Source organism: Sciurus vulgaris, assembly GCF_902686455.1.
Source record: "Sciurus vulgaris genome assembly, chromosome: 12".
Classification (NCBI taxonomy): Eukaryota; Metazoa; Chordata; class Mammalia; order Rodentia; family Sciuridae; genus Sciurus; species Sciurus vulgaris.
The window spans coordinates 96,800,720-96,819,952 of NC_136473.1; the positions used below are offsets into that span (position 1 = coordinate 96,800,720).

Consider the following 19,233-nt stretch of genomic DNA (forward strand, 5'->3'; position numbering starts at 1 on the left):
ATAGAAATCATTTGACTTTTCAAAACAATTCAGTTAATTAAATTGACTATTCTTAATATGTACATGCTAGGCAAGTGCTCAATACTGAGTTACACCCCTAGCCCTTTTTTAAGGTTTATGTTTATTAAAAAAATTTTTTTTTCATACATGTATCTAGGGTAATAATGTCTCTCATTCTACTATCCTTCCCATCCCCACCACCCCACCCATCCCCTCACTTCCCTCTGCAAAATTCCAAAATTCCTTCATTCTTCCTTACCCACCCCCAACTATGGACCAGCATCCACTTGTCAGAGAAAACATTCCACCTTTGGTTTTTCAGGATTGACTTATTTCACTTAGCATGATATTCTCCAGTTCCATTCATTTACCTGCAAATGACATAATTTCATTCTTCTTTAAGGTTGAGTTATATTCCATTGTGTATATGTACCACATTTTCTTTATCCATTCATCTGTTGAAGGGCACCTAGGTTGGTTCCATAGTTTAGCTATTGTGAATTGAACTGCTATAAACATTGATGTGACTGTGTCACTGTAGTACACTGATTTTAAGTCCTTTGAGTATAAACCTAGGAGTGGGATAACTGGGTCAAATTGTGGTTCCATTCCATGTTTTCTTAGGCATCTCCATACTGCTTTCCAAAGTGGTTGCACCAATCTGCAGTCCTGCCAGCAATGTGTGAGTTTACTTTCCCCCCACATCCTTGCTAACACTTATTATTGCTTGTATTCTTGATAATTGCCATTCCAACTAGTGTGAGATGAAATCTTAGAGTAGTTTTGATTTGCATTTCTCTAATTGCAAGAGATGATGAACTTTCTTTCATATGTTTGTTGATTGGTTGTATTCACCCTTAGCCCTTTTAAAAAAAATTATCTTGAGACAGGGTCTCACTAAATTGCCAGGCTGTCCGCAAACTTCTGATCTCCCTGCCTCTGGCTCCCAAGTAGCTGGAATTACAGGCATACACACTTTGCCCAGCTATATTTTTTATGTTTAATTGATTCATAGTAATTGTAATATTTGTGGGGTACAGTGTAACACATCAATAGATATATACAAAGTGTAATGACCAGATCAGAGTAATTGGCAAAACATCACCTCAGACATTGAGCATTTCTTTAGAAACACACTCTCCACTACTCTGTTTTGAAATATACAACTCACTGGTGTCAGCCATAGTGAACCTTAGAGGTTGATCCTCCTGCCCTGGAGGGACCTGTTACCCATCCTCTCTCCAGCCTCCCTCCCTACACTCCTCCCACTCTTCTCTCTACTTCCTTGCGGCCAGCACCATGGATGGAACTAGAAAACATTAAGTGAGATAAGTCAGGAACAGAGAGTCACGTGTTCTCATTTATATATGAGAATATATATATATATTTATAAGTCAGGTATTTTTGATTAATGATTAATGTTGTTAAGTATCTCCTCTACTTTAGCGTCCCCATTTACATAAAAAAACAAACCTTATTAAATAATTATTCAGAATATGCTGTCTCTACGTCTTCATTCAAATACTGACCTTTCAATCTCGTCCAATCTGGATTCCGACCTTACTACTCTTCCGACTTTACTTTGCTAAATCAGATTGATATCTCTACCCTAATCCTTTTGAACCCTCCAGCAGGATTTCATGCATGCTACTACCTCCTTCTTCTAAAAACTTTCTCTTCTCTTGGCTTCCATGACTCTACATTCTCCTTGTTTTCCTTCAGAACTACTAACTGCTCTTTCTTAGTTTCTTTTGCCAAATTCTTCCCAAGCTTTTAATGTTAAGGGCCCAGGGAAAAGCCATCTGTTTTCTCTATCTGCACTTTTTCCTCACTTATCTCGTGCGGGCCAATGGCTTTAAAGGACACCCATATGCTGGTGACTACCCAAGCTGTATATTTGGCTCCAAGGAACCCCTCCCCAGCTGCAGACTTCTAGTCCTGTCAGCCTCCCATCTACTCCATTTGAATGTCTTATGGAATCTCAAACATGTCAAACCTAAAATACTGTCCCTACGAAAGCAACAAAATCTTTCAATTTTTTTTCTGTTTTATTACACCAGTAAGTTTTATCACTGCGTATACCATTGCTCAAGCTAAAAGCCCAGAACATACTTAGGTTTCCTTTCCATCACTCCCTCATACCTAATATCTTCTAGTCCTGACGAGATTTGAATTCCTTCATAGTTTTCAGCATGTCCACCTTTTTCTGGGTCCACTAGCAGCCCACTTCAAGAAGTGCCTGAAGGTCAGACTTTGGAGCTTCTCTATGTATGAGCTACAATTCTAGCTTGTTTAATTTCTCTGAACCTCAGTATTCTGATGGGTGCTGTAGTCCACCTTGTGGAGTTGATATGGTTGTGAGAGTTGATTAAGCACTAACACGTCAACTGCTTAGAATGGAAGTTGGAGGTTTTAGGTGGTTCTTTGGGGACCAACATTCCTTCAGATAATAATGCTAAATTCTGGGTGAAATATTTTAGAAACTGCTTTCTGAAGTCACTGTGGAGTACAGAAAGCAGACAGATGCCAGAGAGAACTTAGAAGAAGAAGCAGGGAGCATTTCCCTTCAGTTAGTCTTTAGTCTTGGGGAGGTTCCACCAATCCGTGCCACATTAGTGGTTAAAACTCAGCTAGAAAGCTTAGACTTACTGGGGGAAAGAACTGAGACAGGACTCAGAGCAACCATAGCACTGGAGAGGGAAGAGAAAAACCCTAGAGAGTAGAATCACAGTAGTGGAGAAAAAAAATCATTTAGTACAAATTCAACCATGTTGTCTTTCTATTTTAGAAAAAAGTTAAAAATTATTTTTAAGTTAAGTTGGAAAAAAAAAATCCAACACCCCTTTGAAGAACTTTACAGAATCCAAAATCTATACAAAATATCATCCACATGTCAGGGATACAATCCAAAATTACTTTATATACAAAGAAACAGAAAAATATGAACCATATTCAAAACAGAAGGCAATAAATGGAGGCTACTGATCCACATATTGAAATTAGTAAAGATTTTAAAGCAGCTATTATAAGTAACTATGCACAGTATTTCAAGAAAAATATCTTCCTCATTAATAAAAATGCAGGAAATTTTGGCAGAGAACATAAATTATAATAAAGAGCCAAAATAAATTCTGAAAAATACAAAACTGAAATTTTGAAAAAAATTGTTAAAGGAGAGTAAGACCAGATTTTAGTTGCTAGAAGAAAGCAAACCTGAACATAGATCAAAAGATTATCTAACCAGAAGAACAGAGAGAAAACAACAACAATAACAACAACAAAAATACTAGGAGGGCTAGGGCTGTGGCTCAGTGGCAGAGCACTTGCCTAGCATGTGTGAGGCACTGGGTTTGAGTCTCAACAACACATATAAATAAATTAAAATAAAATAAAGGTCCATTGACAATTAAAAAAAATATTTTTAAAAAATACTTAGGAACCAAGGAATAATACCAAAGTCTCAAAAAGTGTGGTTGGAATCCCAAAAGGAGAGGAAAGAGAATCTACAGTGTCCCCAAGGGCATGCATTTTTTTAGCTCATCAAATGGTACATTTTAATTTGTGTATTTCATATAAGGATGACAAAAGGAAAAAAGGAGGCATAAAAAAAAAAAAAACAATTTCTGGGCTGGGGTTATGGCTCAGTGGTAGAACACTTGGCTAGCACATGTGAGGCACTGGGTTCAATCCTCAGCACCACATAAAAGTAAATAAATAAAAGTATTTCATCCATCTACAACTAAAAATAAACAACAACAAAAAAAAACCCAACCTAATTTCTAACATAGCAAGACCCTAAGCAACTTAGCAAGACTCTGTCTCAATATAAAAAAATAAAAAGGGTTGGGGATCTGACTCAGTGTTAGGCACCCCTGAGTTCAATACCTGGTAACAACTCCCCCCCAGGAAAACAACGACCATGATTCCTAGCTAACTGTACTAAGGTTGAAGCCTTTGGGAAGCATGCTAATACCTGCACTTACTTTGAAATGGGTCAAAAAACAAGGTGGACTGATGAGAGGGATGCATTTGCAAACAGAGTAAGAATAGTAAAATCTGGTCGCAGGTAGGTACACAGTATAACATTCTGTAATTCTTTCTCTGTATGTATAATTCTTTCTGTGTAATTTGTTTCCATACTTTGAAATGTTCAAAAATAAAATTCTAGAAAACCATAACTTGGCTAATACATTTTCAGCTATTTTTGTCCAAAAATTTCCAGATAAATAATCCAAAAAACCTGCTCATGAGCTTATAAATTCTAGAGATGCATTAATTGTTATTTAAGTCACTTCTAGCTTTCCTGGACAGCTGTGATAGTCTTCTAGATGCCTCTCTTTTCTCTTTCTAACCTCTCCGATTCCTTCTCCATTCAATGGCCAGAAGGACATTGTGAGAATGTAAAAATGGATATTGATTCCCTTGCTTAAAAAGCACTAACGGTCCTTGGTTCTTAGAATGGAAGGTCTGGATCCACTGGGCTCCTTTCACCTGGCCACAATCCTCTCCCACTCATAGGCTTTGCTCCTGCCGAAACCTCTGCCCAGAACACTCGTGCCTCTCTCTTTGGTGACTAATTTGGTTTCATCCCACTTTTCGCATTTTACAGTTACCTAGTTCTTCATTTATTTGCTTATTTTCTTGCTCCCCAGCTGAAGTTTGATGAAAGTAAAAGTTTTCCGTTCTTGCCCACCGTTGTTTTTGTGGGACCCTGCGGTGGGCTCTGATCTTTCTTGTCTAACATCTCAAAGTTAATAAACTGCAGAATCAGCACTAAAACCCAGTTGTTCTGTGGATTCTTTCATGGTGTCAAATGGGTAGGCAGAGAGGACACTGCGTGCTTCCTATCCTCCTGGAGTATTCAGTCTAGAAAATTTAGAATATAGAATCAGAAGAGAAGTTGGTTCTGAACTCCAGAAAATCTCACCCAGGGTCCCCTAAACAGCCTCATCTCCCAGGTGGAGTCTGTCACTGAACACCATCCTCTTTTGCTTCCAATATTCCTCTGTACTCCTCCAGCCCAGGCTTCATCAATCTCAAGACAACCACAAGCAAAGGGCGGCCTTTCCTCCATGTTGCTACCACACCCAGAGTGACCCTTGTGTCAAAGAAATCTTATACCGTCATTTCCTGACCCCAAACATAGAACTTCCTTTGGATGAAGGCCAGTCTCTTTAACATGTCTCCCAAGGCGCCCTTAAAACAGCTGGGTAGACACCTCCCAGGACACCAAGCCCACCTGCTGTGACTCCTCTTTGGAACCCCAACCTTTCAGTCCCCCAAACACCCACTGCTCCCTCTCTCTCTTCCTCTGGGTTGTTTTCTCTGTCCTAAATGCTACTCTGCCTGCTCCTTAGCTGACTTCCTCCCAATCAGGCTTGGGTTTCAGGCAAATGCCACTTTCCCTCTGACAGCTTCCCTGGTACCCTTCCCCACCTCCCCACCTCCCCACCACCCGTTCTATGGTTTTGTGGTGAATTTCGCCAGCACTGTATTCTTCCTCTATCCCATAACAGTTGTGTGTGTGTGTGTGTGTGTGTTTAATGTGCTTTTTTAAATTGTCTCCCTTAGCTGCTGTAGTATGAGCTCCCTGGAGTCTGGCACCCCCAACCCACCCATCTATCTGCCTGTTGTCTCCAATGGCTTTACATGTCCAGTGGCTTTCACACACTAAATGCTCAGGAGCTATTTATTGGGAGGCTTGATGGCAGCATGTGGGATACAACACTTCCCCAAAATAATCACATAAAGGCTCCGAAATCAAATCCTCCACTTATAAACAGGAAACCATAGCCAAGAGTCAGAGGCCTCTCAGTGGCAGGTATTGTGTGTGGCTCAGTGCTCCACCCATACCTGAATTATCTACCTTCTTTCAGTTAATAGAATTTGTATGTTTTGGAGAACTGATCTCTACAGAGAGCAGATGTAGAAATTCTAGTGAGATTTTAAGTGACATTAATGATTCTGTAGGACAAAGACTGGAGACCAGGATATTAATATATATATATATGTATGTACATACATATATATATACATATATATACGCATATACATATATATATGTATATGCGTATATATACTTCAAATGTTCCTATGAGGTAGCTGTAGCAACTCAGCGCCAAGTATAGTACAATTCTGTAGGACAAAGACTGGAGACCAGGATATTAAAAAAAAAATATATATATATATATATATGTACATGTATGTATATGTGTATATATATATGTATGTATATACATATATATACTTCAAATGTTCCTATGAGGTAGCTGTAGCAACTCAGTGCCAAGTATAGTGGCATGGCATAATTTATAAAGAATTTGTTTTATTTGGGGTATCTTGAGTTTCGCAGGTTTTGCTAGACTTCTTACAGTCCCCAGCCAGAACTCTGGGCCAGTTTGCCCTTTACCTCTTCTTTACCAAGGAAGGTAGTTTCCAGTCTGGATGGTAGCTTCGAGCAGACAGGCAGAGAGATCATTGTGATCAACAATGCAAGCAGAACTTAAGACACACACAATAAACCCACACACTTTTGGAAGAGATATTTCTGATTCTGTTTTCCCTACTACCAATGAAAAATATAACACAATGCTGCTAAGTTCAAAGGCCTGGGCTTCAAGAACACTCATTAGCCTCTTTCCACAACTGTCCTCTCAGATGACAAAAGACTCTCTTGAAATAAAAATGACAGCAAACCCCAGACTTTCATTGAACATGCATTCATCTTGCTGACACTCTCCACAGGTCCAGGTTAATGAAAACAAGGTCCCTCGTGGAAGACATGGTTTTAATATTTCCTTTCCAGGGAGTTGTAAAGATGCCACAATCATATTCTCCTTCAGTGTTTGTGTAACTCTCAGGCTGCTGAAATAGTAAACTTGTTCAGTTCAAATTTTTCACAGATGTGGCCCCATCAAAAGACAAACATTACAACAACAAACTTAAAGGTCTCAATTGGCGTTTATTCAAGATTCTAGAGCCCAGCAGCCCTCAGAACTTGAACAGGCTCAAAAAACATGCAACATGGTCAGGCAGTATTTATGGAGAGAAAACAGAAGCGACATATAGAGACAGAAGTGAGGTACAGAGCTTAATTGGTTTGCCTTACTTGAATTAGTTGTCAGCCTACCACTGACTAAAACTCAGTTGCTGTAACAGAAATTCAGCCATTTATTACCTGAGTAAACTCCTAAGTTAATTAATTTTACTTCACACAAATGATTCCATATTGGTTTGGTCTGTTGGGTGTAATACAGGATCCTCATCCAAATCCATGACCTTCTACGAACTTCAGTAGCACCAAATTCTGCTCAATGGCTAAAGATTATTTCATGAGAATAAATCTTACTCCAATTGTTTAAGAAATGCAACTATTTAAAAATACTTTTAATGTTCAGGGTATTAGAAAAAAACAAGAATAAAAATTGTATTAATATTTCAAGTACTCTTCGGCCACTTTAAAAAAAAAAATCTACCACTGAGGACACAGAGTATTGCAGGAATATTTATTTGTCAGACAGAATATTTTTTGACTGCATCATGTGAAGTGAAACAACTCAGGGTATAATTTGCTGCCAATAAGAAGCAAGAAGCATAGAACAATACTGGGCCAAAGAGGAATGGATTACATGCTTTCTGGAAGGTACATGAACCTTGCTTGCTTGAGCATATCAGAGGGAAGGGCTGGGCAGGAAATAACTCTGCCCTGTCTGGCTCACATTGACTTAATTCCAGCAGTCGAGAATGTCTGGTTCCCAGATTGGATCCAACTCCCAGGGTGTTTGATCTGCCAGTAGCGCCTTAGGCAGCTCTGCCCAAAGAATGATTTCCCCTACTGGTCTTTGGAGATCATGCTACTTAGAGAATTGACTCTGAACCAGCAATGAGTATGCAGATAACTGATCAAAATTTCAAGGAATTTATAAAAACTCAGTCCTTGATGGATAGGGTACTGCAAAGAACAGGACACTTGTAAAGCCTCTTCTCGTTCCTTTTGACATCTTCTGTTCCCCATGTTTTATAATCAAGACGCTCACACTTGTCTCCTGTGCCTTTCCTTCCACTTTCTACCTGCCAGTTTCTATTCCTGACTTCCCCCTACATTATTGCATATATAAGTTGAGGCAAATTTATCAACATATTCCTCATCTATGAAGCTGGATGCATAAAGACACAACTCATTAAGCACCAGCCACACGTTCATGCTAGAAGGCAGAGGGAAGCGATCCAAAAATAAAGAGCAAACAAAGGCATTCTAAATGCAGTACTGCAAATGAGGAGGTTGATTTAGCCTCTGAGACATTTCGTTTTATAGTCTGAGATCACAATAACAAGAGTACACTAAGTTTCAGGCTAACCCTCATCCAGGAACTCACCATTGTGCTTTACTGATGGAAGGCTAAAACTGTTCCAAATCAAGGAATGAGCTATGGTCAACTTTTGATTCATGAAGGACAGCTGATGTGATGTGGAACTCCTTCTGGAGTCCTGCAAAGCCACATTTCTGTCACATGCACCATTTTAATGTCAGCTTCTGGGCTCTGGGGCTGAACCTGGAAAGAAGCCATAAATTATTTTCTAACATGCATATGCCATAAGCTGGCTAGAAGAGATGTCAATCTGCCTCTTTTGGAGGAGCAGGGGGAGACCAGATGTAACTCAAGACATCCCAAGGTGCAACTTCAAATGGTCCTTTTCTGTTCTTCCTTCATTACTCTTCCTGACTTCTACTTTATCCTCCAGATTACAGCTGCGGAACTGGTAGTAAAGAGGCTTGGATATAATAGGCACAACAGGGCTGTAATGGTAAGTGAGGACTCAGCTTCTACCTAGTACTTCATTCATACATTCAATCAGGCAGATTTTAAGTAAGCATCTACTACTGTCTCTCCACTTGTTCAGAAAGTTTTAAAGTTAGGACTGTTCTAGGGAACTTTCTTTTGTTGGAATAATTTCTAGTCCTGGTTATGTCTCTGAATTTCCTGTGAGGTTTAGAGAGGGGAGATGCTTAACCCTGGGCCCAATTCTCTGAAGGTTCCAATTCAGTATAACTGCTGGGGTTCTCAGCACCTGTGTGCAGCTGGGCCGCATAATTCTTTCAGTCTCATTACTGTTTGTCTATCATTAACATCTTCCTCAAGTCACATGCTCTCGCATTATGATGTCTATTCACATTGACTAATTAGATATTCTAAATCAACACCCTCTTCTCCCCCAAGAAGTATTCACCCATTCAACAAACATGCAAGCCCTGAGCCAGGGGCTCAGTGTACTACATAAATACCTGGCCTTGCCTTGACCGTTTCAACACTGGTCTTCTGGAGACAATGGTTTCCATGTTGAATCTTCTAGAAGGGGTTTTCAGACCAAAGTAAAGTGGTGCTTCCAGAAAGATTTTCAGAGTTAGGCAGTTTAGTTACCATTGAATCTGAACCAAGGAAGAATTGCCTTATATCAAGGACTCAGGATTCAGGGGACTCAGGATTTCTTTCCTATTCTCTTTTGGAAGCAGGATTCTGGAATTTGGCTTTGCCTTTAAGTATAGATATCTGAATACAAGGACAGAACCTGACCTTAGGAGACCTCCAGAGAATCTGAAAAACAGATCAGCAACTCCCACATAATCAAGAGTTGGCAGAGTGTGTTGGATAAGTTTAGAAAGATGATTAGTTCACGCTTAACTTAAATGTTCTGTCTAATTTTCATTTTACAGTTTGTGAGATTATCCATGTAAAAATTTTTTTCTTAATAAATCTGGAGTTGGTCCTATTATATACAATTCCATATTATCCAACTCTAGAATGAACTACTGAGGAAAAATCTGTGTGATCTTGATCCCAAGAGCTCTGAGTATTTTGGATCTCTGCCTTCCATGAACACAAGGATTCATGGAGATATTTTCTCAAGGGTTCTTTGTTCCTGTGAATACAGGAAGCCACCAGAGATGCTGAGTTTGGTATGCAGAAGGTGAACAATAAATGATAGCATAATCTGACACTTTAATACCAACTGAAAAGGAGGATATGAAAAGGAGACACCAAATAGAATAGAGTCACTTGCATGGAAAATTCCAAGAGTTGGAAAGTAAGATCCAAAACACATGCCTGTGAAACTAATTGGAACTTTTTAATGAATTGGAGAGTTCGAAAACACATTTTTGGTCAGTTTGTTTTCTCATACCAACCTACCTCACTCCGAATCATTACAAGGCAGCAATGGAATAACTTGATAAGGTTAATCAGTTTTGCAGCACTGGCAAATAACACATTTTTGGTGAATGAGTAACCAGCTAGATTATAAAATCAGAATAGGGTTTTTTTTTGTTTTTTTTTTTTTTTTTTTAAGTCCGGTGCTTTTGGAAAATAACCTGAGGGTACATTTTATGATGTACCCACAGACTTTAGCCTTTACCTGTTCCTCACTTACCTGTGATGTGATGTGACAATATCCCATGACCTGGGTGTGGCCCAGGTGCCAGTGTGTACGTGGGCTGAGTCCATCCTGTAGACTGCAGAGCTGGCAGGCGGGGTTCATGAAACAAGCTCATTTCGATGTCTGGCATCCTGACAATTAGAATTGTCAGAACAATTAGAGTAAATAAAAGAAAACCTAAGGTAAAAATGAATGAAAAAGAAAACCTGGGGTTACAAAGAGAGAAGAGCTTTATTGCTGTACTTGTCCATTCCATCCCTGCTTCTGATCTCCTCCCCCGATTCTTCTGTATAAACTCTGTCTCTCATGTATCTATGCCCTGAGTCAATTCTCTAATTTTCTTCCTTTATCAATAGTAATACCCATCCTGCTGCATAGGAGGAGCTTGAGAAAGTTAGAATAACAAGATCGCCTTGTGTTTCAGGGTTCTGTATCTCAGGGACATTTAGCAGTTAGAAACCAGATATAACCAGAGGAAGCAGGGCAGCACAGTAACAGGGATAGGTCTTCCAGGACACTCTCAGCCAAGAACATATTTTACTTCTCTCTTCTTAAGTCTGATGTGGTCTGTAAACCAGTTCTTCTTGAAGCTACAGAATAAACATTGACTAGAACATTTGGTGAAGGAAGGACGAGGTTTTTATAAGCATTTCCAATAAACCGGTTAAAGAGCGTATAACGTCCTCATCCCTAACATTTCATGCATCTGCTTGGATTTGTGAAATTGGGAATAGGAAAACAAATAATGATAGTAATCATAAAATAGCTAACTGTGTTTGTGAAGCAAAGCAGGAAGTCTGCGCTTTAAACAATTGCAGACTGAAAAATCAAAAGCTCTGTAACTACAGTCATGCTTCACTTAATAACAGAGCTGTGTTCTGAGAAATGTGTTGTTAGGCGATTTCATTATTGTGTGAGCATCCTGGAGTGCATTTGCACAGACCAAGACAGCTACAACTACCCTAATCTCATGGGACCAATGTCCTGGGTGTCCGTGCTTGACTGAGCCTCCATTATGCTACACGTGGCTATGTGAATGCACCCTGATTCTGAGAAGCAAGCAGCTTGACTGTGAACCAGTATGAACAATTTGATGTGGAAAGACATGAGACCAGAAAGGAAAAATGCAAACATGAGAATCCAGCAAGGACTGGTAGTTAGAACCAAAACGATGGATTTCATTCTGACCTAGCTTGGCTAACCTGGCCAGATATGGGCATCCTCTGTACCTTCAACCACACCGTTAGCCCAGAACATCTGGCTGAGCTGTTCCTTGGGTCTTGGTGGGAACCATCAGTGGTAGGAATCTGATAATCTGGAACTCTAAGTTAATCAGGTATCATAACATTGCCTGAGAAAAGTTCATTTGTGTGTGTATTTTCCTCCTATCTGGACTGTTATATTTGGGGGGAAATTACTGTGTCTCATTCCTCCATATCGCCACAGTGTTCAAAATGTAGATCTAAAAAATGTTCATAGACTAAGTAGAGAAAATCCTCACTCAAGGCAAAAAGGGCTTCACAGTACATTCACTAGTATGCATTTACTGAGTACCCGGATATTATGTTGGCTTACTAGGCTGATTTTGTTGTTGTTGTTGTTAATGACAGTTTATGCCCTCAAGCAGATCACATCTCAAGGGAACTGAAGGAATGGCAGTGGGTGGAAAGAGGATGGGCTCCAGAGGCAGTGGGCAGTGGAGTTCACAGGACTTGGTGCCTGTTTCTCACTTAGATGATGTGAATGGATGCTGAAGAGGTGAGGAAGAGAAAAGCTTGAACTAAAGAAAGATACGAGAACGCCCAGACTAGGAGGAAACACCAGTGAAGGGAAAGAAGAAAGTGAATGCAGTGAAAGCCCTAAAAGTTCCAAGGAAAAATGGAACACAGAGACGGGGTAGGAAACAAGCTAAGTATGTTCCCATCAATGGCGAGTGCTCTACACCTTACGGCAGCCTAGCCCACCTTTAGCAACTCTGAGGACTTGGGTATCTGGGATGGTATACTGTCTGCCCACCCATCCTAGTTCCAGCTATGGAAAGTCACATAGAATAGGTTGAATCCCTCTTCTATGTCATAGTCTTTCAAATGCATTTCCCCCCCCCCTTTCCTTTTAACTGAGGAGCATATGATATAATTTCCAAACTTTTTACCATTTTGGTCATTTTCTTGCTTTTGGATTGACTGATGGGAAAAATGGAAGTCCTGAGAGAACACAGCAGATAAGAAATCCAACAATTATGGCTGGCAGGGCTGAAGGGCAACAGGAGAGGAAGCACTAATCCCCTCCATGTGAAGCACCGGGAGTGCTCCGTTCCCATAGACCGACAGGCCCTGGGATCCGCCATATTCCACCATGCTTGGTTCTCCGTCCAGTTCATTATTGGCTTCCCTTTTTTCAACTATCTCTCCTGAAGTTAGTTATCCTGCCCTTAAAACATATGAATTGTTTTGCTTTTCCTATTCTGTTAAAATGTTGACAGAATAGTGTATAACAGATATTAGGAAGAGATACATATTTCAGTCTTTTAGAAATAAAAGATACTTAAATGTGAAGCAGCAGGTTGTGATCAATGGCTCTATTCTAGAACATCATAAATCAACCAAACATCATTTATTTGGGGCAAATTCTAAAGAAAAATAAATGGGAACCTTTCATTATGTCATATTCTATAATTCAGTTACATGTCCACATCAAAGATAAAGGAGGGAAAAGGCATAAACTCAAGTTTTGGTTTATATAAATTATTAGCCTAATAGTTTATAAAATGAGAAAAGTAATTGCTGAATCAAGGAAGAAACAATTTCTAGATAACTTTGGACTAGGATGAACTTATTTCTTTTCTCTGTAGAATTATTCACCTTAAACTTCAACCACATCTTTCATGTAGTACCACTTTATGTCTCATATTTAATGAATAGAAACCAAACTTTTAGAAGCAAAAGCTTCAGGGTCAGATCAACATCATCTGTCCCCTGTAGGGATCTTGTTATAAATGCACAGACTTTAACAAGGTGCTGAAAAAAAAAAAAAAAGAAAAATTATCCATTATCAACAACACTTTAGGTTCTTTTCTCCCTCAGGAGGTTTAGTACCACTACACACCACAACTCACTCCTTCTCTTTAAAGTACAGCCTTACCATAAGCTGGTCAAACCCAGAAAATAAGCTCTCCATTTCCACATCCCCTGCAGCTTCCAGCAGTTATCACATCTAAGATTCCATCCATGAGTTTGTATATGGCAAAGACCAGATTGTCTACATGTCCAGTTACACAGTTTCCCTACAAATGCACACAGTACATTGTAAGAACATCCAGGGACCTTGATTTGCTTCAACAAGGACATTCTACCCTGTCCCTGTTGTGCATACTTTTCAATATCTTCTTCCTCTTTTTACTTCCAAATTATAAAATATGGTATCAACTGATATCCAGAATTTTGCATCTAATGTATTCTCATAACTTCCCATTGGCTTCTGGCTCATTTCATTGTAGCTTTCTTCTCCATGGCTCTAAAACAACTTTGTTTTTATATCATTAAAACAACAACAACAACAACAGAAGGAGAAATAGCTGTTGTCAAACGCTATATAAGGAAATGGTTTCCTTGACAACCATAACCACAAGCAAATCATTAAAACCGCTTCCTCATTACCAGATCTCTTGGTTACTAAAACACTTCAAAACATTCTTATGCACAGTCAGGTACTAAATACCTAAATTTATAGAATAAGCTGGAAGCAGAGCAGATGATAAACTCTCAGGTCAGTTGGACACTGTATTTTTCAAGTGTTAGAGCTCAATCTTGATGGGCAAATGCTAAACACTTGATATTTAAGAACCAAAACAAATGATTACACTAAGGGTACAATTTTTTTTTTTTTTTTAAAAGAGGAGTTAGAAATGTCAGAGAAATAAAAACATATGGCTTAAATGTAAAGTGACATTTCAGTTTTATTAATTCATAAGAAGATGCCAAAAATTAATTTTCTGGTATGGAAAAGGTCAGCTTTAGGGCATTCCATAGAACACAAAAATTTTGATCACAAGTCCTCCTAAGAGTATATCTCTAGAAACTAAATACAACATGTACAAAGAATCGATTTAAAATAGACACTGATAAAATTCTATGTTAAAGAAATGTCTTAGAGCTCATAGGAATCAAAGGATTTTTATTTCTGGAAACTATTCAAGATAAAAATATCTTCAAAATATCAGGAGTTTGATGTTTTGCTTTGTTTTGTTTTACCAGCAATAAGAAGATATGCAATTTGTATGGATTACAGAATATTTGGAAAGGTCAGTAGGAGATTGTGTACAATGCCATAAGCATATCAGGATAAAATCACTAATGAGAACATGTAACTCCCATGCTGTCTCAGTCTCCTTCTGAAATCTGTCAACCTGTCAAGGATGAGGCACAATGACAGACATAACTGTACATCCTCCATTCTGTCCAATACCACTATTAATTTGGGAATTTCTTCAGACTGGTTGGAGTCAGAGTAATTTGGCTGACATAAATCAAATAAGCAAATATATTTGCAATTGTGTGTTTATTAAAAAAAACTATTGTGCAAAAATAGAGGCTTGACAATGTAATCAAGGTAGTAGAAACTGTTATGAGAGAGTAGAGTTTCAGGTCACCAGATAGGTTGAGAAGGAGCAGAGTACATGGAGAGTTTCATTTATAGAGTTTTACTTAAACACTCCTAGAAAGCTGCCTGAAATCCCAGCGACTGAGGAGCCTGAGGTTCGAGGACTGCAGTTAAGGACAGCCTCAGCAACTCGGCAAGACCCTTGAGCAACTTAGTGAGACTCTGTTGGAGAGGATGTGGGGAAAAAGGTACACTCATACATTGCTGGTGGGGCTGCAAATTAGTGTAGCCACTCTGGAAAGCAGTGTGGAGATTCCTTAGAAAACTTGGAATGGAACCACCATTTGACCCAGCTATCCCACTCCTCGGCCTATACCCAAAGGACTTAAAATCAGCATACTACATGGATACAGCCACATCAATGTTCATAGCTGCTCAATTCACAATAGCCAGACTGTGGAACCAACCTAGATGCCCTTCAATTGATGAATGGATAAAGAAACTGTGATATATATATATATATATATATATATATATATATATATATATATATATTGGAATATTACTCAGCTATAAAGGATAATAAAATCATGGCATTTGCAGGCAAATGGAGAATATCATGTTAAGTGAAATAAGCCAATGTCAAAAATCCAAAAGACGAATGATCTCACTGATAAGCGGATGATGACACATAATGGGGGGTGGGAGGGGAGCAAGAATGGAGGAAGGAGGAACTGTATAGAGGGAAAAGAGAGGTGGGAGGGGTGGGGGGAAGGAAAAAAATAACGGAATGAATCAAACATCATTACCCTATGTAAATGTATGATTATGCAAATGGTGTGCTGTTACTCCATGTACAAACAGAAACAACATGTATCCCATTTGTTTACAATAAAAATAAATTTAAAAAAACAGTATAACAACAACAACAAAAATAAATAAAAATAAAAAAGTGAATAAATAAAAAGGGCTGGGGATGTGGCTCAGAAAAGCAGCCCTGGGTTTACCCTCATACAACAAAACAAAACAAAACGAAATTCCTAGAAAACCTGTGAATTTAGGTATTAATTAAACAGGTGGAAAGGAAGGCCGAGAAGGAGAGAAGAAAGAAAGGCAAGAAAAGAAGATACAAGTAAAGAGATTAAGAGAAAGCATAGGCCAAGCTGCTCAGTGTTGCTGACATTTACTTAGCAGCCAAAGTAAAAATCAGGAAGAGAGTTAAACAGAGGTCCCAGGTACCATTCTGTGGTGATTTTGAGATCAGTGTCAAAATAAAGTCAAAGAGATGTGTCTGAGGCGGGCCTGGTCAAAACAGGATCCCATTTCTTCCTGGACCCAAAGAACTCAAAAAGAGCTAAAAAAAATTTTTTAATTTTATTTATTTATTTATTTTTTAATATTTGAATTCTTGTCACACCATTTAAAGAATTCTGGGACTCTTTCATTCATCCAGGTACCAGGATAGAATCAGAATTGTAAGGAAAGCTTTGGCATTGCCACAGCCATTTCTTGGCCAAGCCCCAAGGACAGGCAGGATGGTCCCTTTCAGAAGGCATGCATGTTTGTGTTCTCAACATTAACAGGAGGAATTTTACCCCATGGATTCTGGACATAATTGACCACATAGCAGAGTGAATTCCAGGAGCTATGTCAGACAAAATTCATCAGACTAATTCTTTGAAAACTTCAAAAGCTTGCATGAGCAACATCATTATGGAGAATTGCCTGAAGAATGGAAAAATCCAGACGTTTCACTGCATGTGCTAAAATCTGTCCTTGATTTGATCTAGGCCAGTAGAGATTTTCATACCTAGACCACCTCAGCCAGTTCTTCCCATCTTTTGATGACTTTCATTTGTTCTTGTTTTAAAATATATGTATTCATATCTTATTTGGTTCTGTAAAGAATTTAAGAGAAATTTTTGTTGACTGGAGCTGTGGAATTAGGTCATCAGTCTTAATTGAGAAACAGTATGAGAAGCACATCTATGAAATTCCTATCTAGGTATTATTGAGAATGTGCAAAGCATTCTCCTTATAGAGATCCACTAGAAATACTGCCCTCCTGGAAGCTCTGTGCTTCTCTTCTGTCACTGGCTTGTTCTTATCTTGTGAACACAGACTCGATAAAAGACTGTATTTCTCTCTAACTTGTAACCCATGCCCCTCCATTCTTACAGAAAGTCTTAGCAGGCATCTCATGGATTCAGTCCTGGATTTATCATATTTTCTCCTATCCCTTTTTTTCCCTGTATTCAAATATCCATTCTTTACAAATTTCAAATTAGTTAATATACATAGTACACTAAGTGAAAATGCCAAGAGTTTAGAGCCGTATCTCTCCTGCCTGCAGATGAGAAGAGGCAAGCATACCCCATTGGGGCTGGACAAGAACCCAACCCGTCTAGATCCAGAAAGGACTTTGGGCCGATCTTGTCCTGGAGAAAGAATAAGTAAACTCACAGACCACCACCACCTTTCGGGCTATGCTTGTCCATGGGAAGGTAACTTTTAGGGAAGCGGTTCAGTGTCATGTAATACCATACAATTCCCTACAGACCTAGGAGATAAAGTACTCAGTGCTTTTTAAAAACAAAAATAAGAAATCAAAGTTCATTATAGAAATGCAATGTTTACTTTTTCGCTTGTATAGGATGGAAACGACCCAATCCTCAGAAGGAAAGGGTGATGTCCTCCGCCACCTCTGTAAGTGCCTGGGAAATGGCCCTTACTTCTGAAATCCTGGAGGGGAGCTCCCACAGCACCTAGAATGGGCCTGGCTTGTTCTGATCTCATTTGGTTCAACACAAGGCACCCATCACTGTCTAAACTTTGAATTGGCTGTTCACTTCGGCTTCTCTCCTTGTCTCTGCTCTGATCCTTTCCTTGACCCTTATTTAGCAAACTGCCACAATATCTACTTAGCTCAGGTCACCAGGAAAACTCATCTGCCCCCTCTTCACAGATCCTCCCCTGAGCTCAGGTGAAGAATTCATCTTGGTTTCACACCCACATGCCTGGAAACCCCTCAGTCCCAGGCAAACAGGGATGGTCTGTCACCCTACTTCCAGCCTACACTGGTCATACTGCAAATTGATGGCAAAGGCAGAACCCTACATATTTTATGTGTTATTATAGAACTTACTCATATGAATGTACTCAGAGAGGATTATATGATACATTAATCTACTTATGTATATTTTATATACTCATATATGAAGAATAATATATACATATATAAAATATATGAGAGTGTATATTATATAGAATACAACTTTCAGAAGCTAGCCTTGTGAGCAAATATCACAGAACTCAGTTGTCTACTTGGATAAGAACAATTATAGCAATATTCACAGTAAAAATTCAATCTCATTTTCATCCCCTGTGATCCTACAGGCTTCAAAAATGCTTGTGTTGCTTTATACCCCTGTGTGCCCAAGTAATATAAATTCATTTCTAATACCACTCCAAAGTAAATGAGGTTAAGGAAGTATATCTGCTATCTAAAACCAAACAATGCATTCTAGACATGAATGAAATTATTCTAGGATTATCTGATTCTATCAAATCTACATCTCTCTCTTCTCTATTTAGCATAAGCAAGAAGTGTTTCCTATGAATCTGTCTCAGAAGACAAAGGGAAAAATAAAATTCTGTGCTCAGAGAGACCTGGTTTTCTACAAACCAGCTAATCAAATTTCTAAAACATCATTCCCATAACCCCTGAACAACAGGAGGGAGGTTCTGGAAGCATGAACGGTCAGCGCACACGGTCAATAGGACTCACGTATCAACATTAGTCACTGATCCTTTACCGCACTTCTCAAATTACCCAGTCTCGGAAAATGTGTGTACAGAAAGGTTCTTGTTTAAGGCTGAGGCAGGAGGATCACAAGTTCAAGGCCAGTTGCAGCAATTTAGCAAGAGCCTCCGCAACTTAGTGAGACCTGGTCTCAAAATAAAAAATAAAAAGGTCTGGGGATATAGCTCAGTGGTAAAGTGCCCCTGGGTTCAGTCCCTGGTACAAAAGAAAAAAAAAAAAAAAACTCTCGTTTGCAATCTGATGAACATCTCATTTCTGAGCAACCATCAGGGTAACCTATCCACCTACGTCCATTCTGATCTTTCTAATGAAGAATAGTTTCTTTTTCTAAAGAAATCAATGCATGGGAATGTCAGCGTCCTGAGCTTCGTTTCTGTACT

The 19,233-nt window shown here is 39.0% G+C and overlaps 1 long non-coding RNA gene across 2 annotated transcripts; it reads right to left on the reverse strand.

Moving 5' to 3' along the window:
- Positions 1 to 6,513: 6,513 nt before the first annotated feature.
- LOC306642354 lies at positions 6,514 to 13,958 on the reverse strand. Of its 2 annotated transcripts, XR_013758488.1 has the most exons (5): positions 13,804 to 13,958; positions 13,573 to 13,714; positions 10,844 to 11,021; positions 10,426 to 10,608; positions 6,514 to 8,552 (listed from the first exon to the last, which is right to left on the reverse strand). It is a non-coding gene; the product is annotated as an uncharacterized lncRNA (long non-coding RNA). The 2 variants fall into 2 exon arrangements; XR_013758489.1 differs by having other exon boundaries at positions 13,573 to 13,958.
- Positions 13,959 to 19,233: the final 5,275 nt, after the last annotated feature.